This window comes from Notolepis coatsorum (assembly GCF_963971535.1).
Source record: "Notolepis coatsorum genome assembly, chromosome: 2".
Lineage (NCBI taxonomy): Eukaryota > Metazoa > Chordata > Actinopteri > Aulopiformes > Paralepididae > Notolepis > Notolepis coatsorum.
Window position 1 is genome coordinate 178,172,522 of NC_140166.1, and position 639 is coordinate 178,173,160.

The window sequence follows — 639 nt, forward strand, 5'->3', positions numbered from 1 at the left end:
CTCTAGCACGCACTGTGATTGTGGAGTGACTACGCACCATATAATAGAACTATTTGATACGCACGCCGTGCGTTGAGGCAGATCACAACACCGTCATAAGAGTTAAGTCAGCCTATAAGCAGTTAATGAAAAGATGTTTAGGAAACTTCACTAACTGGGAGCCCCATATGACTGACAAGATATCCTAGATTTAGTTCTGATCTATGCCTTTGGGATGGCTTATGTGAATTAGATTCTGTTAGGCTGTTCGTTTTTGTCATTGGAAGGGGGGGCATACACTTCAATCATTGATGGATGGGGGGAGCAGATACAAGACATTTCTATTGCAGTGTAGCCTGGCTGTATGATTATCCCAATATACAGTATGTATTTTTTTTATCCATGAGATGAAAACACATTTATAAACAGGTCTACCATTATTCATGTTAATTTTCAAAACATCATGAGGATGTAGGCCTACTGCACTTTATGAATAATGAAAAAGTGACGTAAACAATGCGGTCTTCTTTGCAGCTCGGAGTTGAAGCGCTTGGCATTCACCAAGGGCGGACTGAGGCGTGACGCGTCGTGACGTAGCCTTCACTCGGGGATCTTTAATCCTCTGCTGCAGCAGCACAGCCGGCAACGAGAGGAGGGGGC